The sequence below is a fragment of the Oryzias latipes genome, chromosome 2 (assembly GCF_053564925.1).
Source record: "Oryzias latipes strain Hd-rR chromosome 2, Olatipes_Hd-rR_3.1".
Taxonomy (NCBI): domain Eukaryota; kingdom Metazoa; phylum Chordata; class Actinopteri; order Beloniformes; family Adrianichthyidae; genus Oryzias; species Oryzias latipes.
In genome coordinates this window covers 47,545,124-47,552,568 of record NC_136238.1, presented here as the reverse complement: position 1 = coordinate 47,552,568, position 7,445 = coordinate 47,545,124, and the positions used below count along the sequence as shown (strand labels likewise).

Here is a 7,445-nt window from a genome sequence, read left to right as displayed (position 1 = left end):
TGCGCGAAAAGAGTCAGAATCCTAAATATCTGTTGGGGATACTTTCTTAAATATCTAAAGAATCTGGACCATTTCTGGTGCATATCCAGACATGCAGCATATCTGAAGATATCCGGGCAGAAGATACTGGTTGTGTCTTATTTTGGTCATATCCAAGTTCCGAACATGACTTGAAGTCAAATCTGGAAATATCTGGAGTAAAGATACTGAAGAAGGTAAATATCCTGTAGTATCTGTAGTGTATACTTATCTAGGTGTTGAAGCATTTCTGGTGCATATCCCCGTAGTTACCATTGCCGCTGTAGGTACCATAACCTTTCGTCTTGGAACTTCCGTTCGGGGTCCTTCAATTAGTGCTGACGTCACATTATGTGATTGGCTGTATGTTGGTCTGATGACGTGTCAGACAGTGATTGGTCTGGACAATTTAGGATACTACCATAGAAGAAAATATTATGACGTCTGTTGTAAACGAACATAGCTGTGAGATAGAGCGAGATTGCATTCGAAACGTGCCTTTATTATTCTTAGGATTATTATTGAATTCATGTTCTCTTATAGATTTTTTAATCCTTGCACCCATTGCTTTATTATTGACAGAACGGACCCGGAAGGGCAACATTTAGCCATGCTGACAAAAATTTCAGCCACGGCTAAACTTAAACTGGAGTAATGAGCGGATTGTGATAGCATGTCTTTATAAAAATGACAAAGAATATTGTCAGACACAATTTATGAGGGAAAACTCCTTTAGGTTTCAAAAGGGAACGTGAAATGAAAATACGTAGAGCCAAAGCAGATGTCGACGCTACGTAGTTTGTCCAAGTGGGGTTACTGTAGTGTGACGTTATACTCAGTCGAAAGGACCCCGAACGGAAGTTCCAGGCCGAAAGGTTATGGTACCTACACCGTATTTTATGATTTGTGCAAAGGCGATACTGCATTAGGACATGTATTGTCTCTGGATATTAAATGTATCACTTGTTTGATAAGTGCCTTGCCTAGCAATTTATGTGCACAAGATACTTCAAAAGCACATATATTTTTTCCAGACATATATTGTTTATGACAAATTTGAATTACACATCTGATCTGTTAAGCTGAGATTGCTCTGCACTTATATTTTCCCACAAATGTTTAAAAACAGGTGTGAAAAGTATTGACAAGTCAACCCAAGTTTGATTAATACAATGGCACTTTGGGCATACACCAACTTTTTGGCATTTTCAACAGCCAATTTCTCCCTGAGCATGTATCAAGTGGCGGGAAAGTCTTTTGTGATGCTTTGTAAAACAGTATCTCATATTATACCAATAAAAAAACATAAGAAACTTTTTAAAAAACTTTAGGTTTGTTTTTGTTAAGAAATCAATGATAACTACTACTCTGTTTATGCTTAAATGTTTTCAGGGAGTGGGTGAAGACAGTTTATTTTTTTTAACTTCATTGTACAAAATGTAAGTACAGCAAGGAGAGCAAACATCTTACATGCATTTTACACAAAAACATTCAGGTTTCCACAACTTTCATACAAACATACAGCTTTCTTAAGGCTTTTAGAGATTTTACTGAGATACATTTCAATTTGTTTGATTAACACAGGGGGGGTGAGATAAATAAAATTAGCATTTATTAATATACAATTTGCCAAATATAATAATAAGATTAATTTTTTTTTTTTATTTGAGTCAAAGTTTTTATTATGAAAGCCAAAAATTATATATTCAAATTTCAGAGTGAAGTTGGGGTGAATATGATTTCTGATAAATTGTAAACACTTCTTCCAAAAAATTCTAATTTCAGTACAATTCCAAAAAAGATGGTTAATTACTTTTGGATGTTCTTTGCAAAAGGGACAGTTAGGATCAATTTTTTAATGTATCTTAGCATGAATTGATTAGTGGGGTAAATTTTGTAAATGATTTTAAAAGAAACTTCTTTCATTTATTTTATTTATCATAGATTTTTGGGTCACACTCCAGCCTTTTCTCCAAATACTGCCGGGAACAAAACGTCCTCAGTGGTTTCGAAGCCGCAAATAACACGAGGAGAACAAACAATCGTGACGTGTTACCCGAGCTCCAGTAAAGTGAAATTTGATTGGTCACTCTCTGCAGCGCAACCAATCAGCTGTCGAGTTACAGAGCTCCGTGCCGCCATGACGCAATCTGTTTGAAAACAATGGCGGCACGGAGCATAGGACAAGCCATTCTTGTCACTTAGACCGTCTCTGTGTGACGGAAATGTGGGCAATGAAGGTTAAAGCGAAAAATACCACTTCGTCTTTAAAAAGGGGAGGGGACCGGCAGAAACTTCGAGTTTGGAGAATAAAACCTGCTCCCGACCAGGTTAGGTTCACAGCATAAGTAACCATGGACACGGACTCCGAGTATAAGTTACCTCTCTTTCAGAAACGGGTTTGACTTACTCTGCTTTCTCTGGTTTAACAAACCTCCCATTCTGAAACGGAAAACCCAGGGTTTCCCTGATTTCAGGGTTAATGCACTCAGAGTTTACATTTAACCTCCTTTCTGAAACAGGCCCCCGAAGATGAAGACGGAAAAAAAGAATAAAAGTTGACCGTAGGAAACATGGACAACGGTGTTGCGCGCACACCCTCTAGTAAGCGGGGGCCGACCGCGTCCTCACAGCGACCAGACCTCAGAGGATCCGGGAGTTGGCGGGAGTGACCCGGCCGAGCATATAAGTTAAGGTAAAACTTTTGATCTAAATTAAAGGGCATGTTTATTCGGGGCTTGGAGGCTACGGGGTTATATTTAACCAATTCCGGAGATATTTTAAATAGCAAAAATAAACCACATCCTTCCTTCCCTTTTTTCAGGAAAAGACTCTTCATCTGAAGCGATTGAAACATAATAATCACAGAGGCTGGACGACGTGGAAAAAACCAAGAAGCTACAAGGACACAGGATACGACCCCCCCCCCCCCCCTCGAAGTTCCGTATGTATCTACAGTGTGTAAAAATATTTTGTGCTGAAAAACTTCGCTTTTGTATAAAACTTCAAGTAACCCAGAAACATGTCATCACCTAACGGACAAACGTCGAGCAGCGACATTAACGCGGTAAACAGCAGGACATGACCGTACAGATTAAATGAAGTGCGTGGAGGGGATGGGGGGAAGGGGAATCCGCGGCACACGTCTGTGCAGAACCGGGGCCTGTGATCCGTATGGATCATGGATCATCCGCGCAGCCTAGTAGCTTCTCCTGGGATTCGGTGTCAGACCGTAAAACCGCATCATCACCCGCGAGACGTCATCACCGAGGACCCACACTTTATTTATTTATTTGAAGTTACAGGACTGCATATGATGTGTGATTTGAACTATAACATATTCATCTTTGCTAATTATTGTGTATTCTCGTGCGGTTATGGACAAATGTTGGACACCCTGGCCACTCTGTCAATTAGGTTTCTTTTAGGTTCTACGTGTTGGGCGGCCGCGGCGTCACTCCCTCCCGATTACCCCGCTGGAGCGGCAGACGTCGCCCCCCACCGCCGTGGGGCCCGTTCAGCGCGGTCAGCACGGAGACACGGGGGTCCACCGGCAGCTGCGCACGGGGTCCGAACATCGGCTCCCCTCTCGCTGGGGGCGCCGGAGGAGGGAAAGGAGAGGCGAGGAGCCCGCGGGGTGAGGGTGGAGCGCAGGCGCCCCGATGTCTCTGCACTTCTGTCAAAAGTGGCAGGAAAATATACGTCTATATGCGCTACGAGCTCCTCATGGGAGCGTGAATTCAGCGCGGCAGGAAACATCGTCACCCCGTTAAGATCCTCACTGATAGCTGAGACAGTTAACATGTTGGTGTTCCGGTCACGCAACACGAAGACGGACAAATAAAATTAGCAGCACGATTCACTAAAGCAGCCAAACAGACAAACACGTGTTCACTTTTTTTCAGCACAGAACTTTTCTCTCTCTGACCGTGGTTGGAAAACGTTGGCAGATCTTCCTTTGGGGTTATAAGCTACATGCGTTCTTGAGTTTGCCACTCGGCCGCTGGGGGGTTTTGTGTTGGGCAGGTGCCTGTATTCTAGAACATTGGCCAGAACAGCAATGTTACTGTAACCTAACAGACTTCTTCTTTCTTTCAGATTCTTGTCCGTCACATACACAAGAACCTCAGAGAGCAGCTCCAGTGGAAGGTCCGGGCAGATGACAAGTATATTTCTTTCTCACTACTGTTTTAGGAAACTTGACAAGAACTCCAGTCAGTTATAAAATATTGTCTTTTTTTTTTTAGCTTCAGAACACCACAATGAGGAGATGACGGCAGTAGTGAAAGATGTGGAACCAAATTGGAGTTTCCACCAAGTTAGAAGTAAGCACATGAAGTTAGATTTACACAACTCACCATAAGTTACAGATGATGTGAGAAACTCAATGTCAATAATCAGTGTTACTTTCTTTTCAGAGATTTTTGAATAGGATTGCAATTGTATTAGTGTGATAGACAGCTCATTTAGTGTTTCCATGTCTTAAGACCAAACACTAAGTTACAATAACGATATAGCATTGACAATGGATAATTAAGATAAGCCACTGTGACAGTCTGCATGGCACATTTTGAATATTCCACTTTGGAAACATGTTTGCAATATGTTGACCTCATCTTCTGTACATTTCATATTTCCATCGACTAGGAGCTGGTTATCGAGCTATTGACAGTCTCAAGTGCAAAGAGAGAGAATGGAGATGGAAGCAAGAAGGGAGTCAAAAGGAGGACCAGTCAGCATGATCAGGTGAGTTGTCCTATTTGTGACCTTGTTTCATTTACTCAGGTCATGCATGGTCCAGTTGAACTGTGTATGTGTGTGTATGTTGTTTCCTGTAATTAAAATAATATTTTCCTTTCCTGATGGTCCACAGCTCTTCAAAAAGAGGGTCAAAATTGCTGAGAAGATTCTCAATCTAGAGGATCTGTCATATATAAATGGACTCAACGCAAACTATGTCAGCGACGAGGAAAGTGACGAGGACAAACCATCTTATTATCAAGCCTCGCCAAAGTGGCGCTCCACTAGGCTAACCACGGTGATGCTGAAATGCCATAAAGCCTGGGATGAAAACTGGAGGAGTGGAATTGAGCCAAAATTACGCATTAGACACTCAGCTAGATTTACTGAAAGAAACCCACCGCCAGTCAAGAGCTGCTATCTGGCAGAAGAGAAAAAAAGGATACATGTTTGTCTGTGGTTTTTGACCTATTTATTTATTTTGTAATAAAATATTTTTGAGTACCCAGCCAGCAATGTCACGTGGGCCCCAACTGGGAAAGAGGTGGGCTATGTGGGTACTGACTGGGCATGGGTTTATTTTGGGTAAACTTTGAAGGCCCCATTAGGTTTTGCCTACATTGGCCCCACATTGGCCCCAAACATGGGTTACCTGTTAGGGCCCTACAAAGGATCCATGTGGGCTAGAACCCATGTAGGTCAGCCAAGTAAGGCCCATATGGGTTGCATCTGGGCCATAAAGACTTGGGCTGTAACTGGGACACTGTATGTGGGACCCATGTGGTATAACTTACATGGGTCCCACATGAGGAGCCCTCATGGGCTAACCATATAGGCCCAATAAAGAGTATAGGTGGGCGAAGAAGACCTGGGGCCTCATTTATAAAACTTTGCGTAGGATTTGCGTCAGAAGTGGCGTACGGATGAAACATAGGACGTGCGTACGCACAGAAATATTCGGATTTATTAAACCGTGCGCACGCACATCCTACGCATCTTTCCCTTTATAAATCACAACCGATTCTAAATGCAGCGCAGCTTTTGCGGCTACATGACACGCCCATAGTTGCCCATAAATAGTCCGTGAAACGCCCACAAATTAATATTCATGGCTTGCTAAATCATGGCGCCACGTGGGGGGGTGGGGGGGGGGGACCGGAGCTGACCCCTCTTGATGAGAAACTGGCCGCTATTATTGGGGAATCCCTATTAAGTCCCCCTTATCGGCGTCCTCCTCCGCCTCAGTCACCTAACTGAGACGGAGGGGACGCTGACGCGCCAGGGTCAGGGTGACACAGGTAAGAGAAATAATTAAAATGAATGCAGTCAAGTCACATGTATGCAGGCTACACAATTACAGATTATTAATATAGAACAATTTTATTTTAGTTGCTGGGTGTTCCAGCGGGGCCAGTGGTTACGATGCTGCAGCTGAGCAGCCGTCTGGACCCAGCGTCTCCACGGCACGCGGCTCTCAACCCTCCAGCAGTGGACGCGTCCTCACCGATGCAGTCCTAGAAATGCAGAGGGAAGTCAGTAGTTCAATCAGAGAGGTGGCCAAGGAGTTGGGCGAAATCAAGATCGCCCTGACTGAAATAAACTGCACGATGAGGGAATTCTTAAATAAATAATATTTTCCACACCTCTTTTTCTTTATAAGCGACGCATCACTTCCAAACGCTGGCGCACAGCAGCAGCAAATGGCTCAAATGCGTGGGGATGGGGTTCAGGGTCGGGGCCAACACAGCAATCAGCGCCAGGGGGTAGAGGCACGTTTTTAAGCTGTGCCACATTGTGTAGCACAGCACATGCCAGCACGATTTGGCACACACTGTCACTTTCACGTGTTTCTTCCATCTGCCGACGGTGTCGCCATTTCTCATTTCACCCGTTTTTGTGCGTACGCCTGGGTCAGAGCTTGCGTGGAGGACCGCACATTTTCCCGTCAAGTTTGCTTTTTATAAATCTCAACTATTGCGTAGAGAGTGGCGTACGCCTTCTTTTGTGCGTATGCAACGTTTATAAATGAGGCCCCTGGTCTGTGACTCGGCCACTGTATGTGGGACCCATGTAGTATAACTTACATGGGTTCCACATGAAGAGCCCTCATGGGCTAACCATATAGGCCCGCCAAAGGATCTAGGTGGGTGAAGAAGACCTGGTCTGTAACTGGGCCACTGTATGTAGGACCCATGTGGAATAACTTACATGGGTCCCAAATGAGGAGCCCTCATGGGCTAACCAAATAGGCTCAATAAAGGATCTAGGTGGGCGAAGAAGACCTGGTCTGTAACTGGGACACTGTATGTAGGGCCCATGTGGTATAACTTACATGGGTTCCACATGAAGAGCCCTCATGGGCCAACCATATAGGCCCAATAAAGAGTATAGGTGGGCGAAGAAGACCTGGTCTATAACTCGGCCACTGTATGTGGGACCCATGTAGTATAACTTACATGGGTTCCACATGAAGAGCCCTCATGGGCTAACCATATAGGCCCGCCAAAGGATCTAGGTGGGTGAAGAAGACCTGGTCTGTAACTGGGCCACTGTATGTAGGACCCATGTGGTATGTCTTACATTGGTCCCACATGAGGAGCCCTCATGGGCTAACCATATAGGCCCAATAAAGAGAATAGGTGGGCGAAGTAGACCTGGTCTGTAACTCGGCCACTGTATGTGGGACC

General features: G+C 44.2%; 1 long non-coding RNA gene across 1 annotated transcript; it reads left to right on the top strand.

The window, feature by feature from the left end:
• Window positions 1-3,959: 3,959 nt before the first annotated feature.
• Window positions 3,960-5,526, top strand: LOC144989569 (uncharacterized). The gene is made up of 3 exons (XR_013653827.1): window positions 3,960-4,184; window positions 4,266-4,764; window positions 4,892-5,526. It is a non-coding gene; the product is annotated as an uncharacterized LOC144989569 (long non-coding RNA).
• Window positions 5,527-7,445: the final 1,919 nt, after the last annotated feature.